The sequence below is a fragment of the Accipiter gentilis genome, chromosome 29, assembly GCF_929443795.1.
Source record: "Accipiter gentilis chromosome 29, bAccGen1.1, whole genome shotgun sequence".
NCBI classification, from domain to species: domain Eukaryota; kingdom Metazoa; phylum Chordata; class Aves; order Accipitriformes; family Accipitridae; genus Astur; species Astur gentilis.
The window spans coordinates 7,329,220-7,329,627 of record NC_064908.1 but is presented as its reverse complement, the minus strand read 5'-3'; positions in this window follow the sequence as shown (position 1 = coordinate 7,329,627).

Sequence of the window (408 nt, the reverse complement as noted above, 5' to 3'; positions counted from 1 at the left end):
GCCCCGGTTCCCTTCTGGTCTTGCTGCTGGGGCTCAGCGGGGCAACCGCGGTGGGGGGCAGGTCCCAGGACTGTGAGCCCAGGGACAATGGAGGGATGGAGACACGAGGGGAACCCTGCGAGGGCCCAGGTCCCCCCAAAATACGAGTGTGCTTGCACACATGGTGGGGATGTCTCTGGGCAGCCTTCAGCCCCGGTGGCCCTGCTGAGCGTGGCTGGCCCAGACATGGGGTGCAGGTGGGAAGACATCAAAGGTCCCCACCAAATTCTTCATCCGCAACACATACAGTTTGGTCCATATATTCACATTTACATCCTGCCCTGCTTTGCAGAGGCGCTGGACACCCCTAACCCCAAGGGGAAGAGCTCAAGCTGCAGTAACCACCCCCAAAGACTGAAATACACAGAG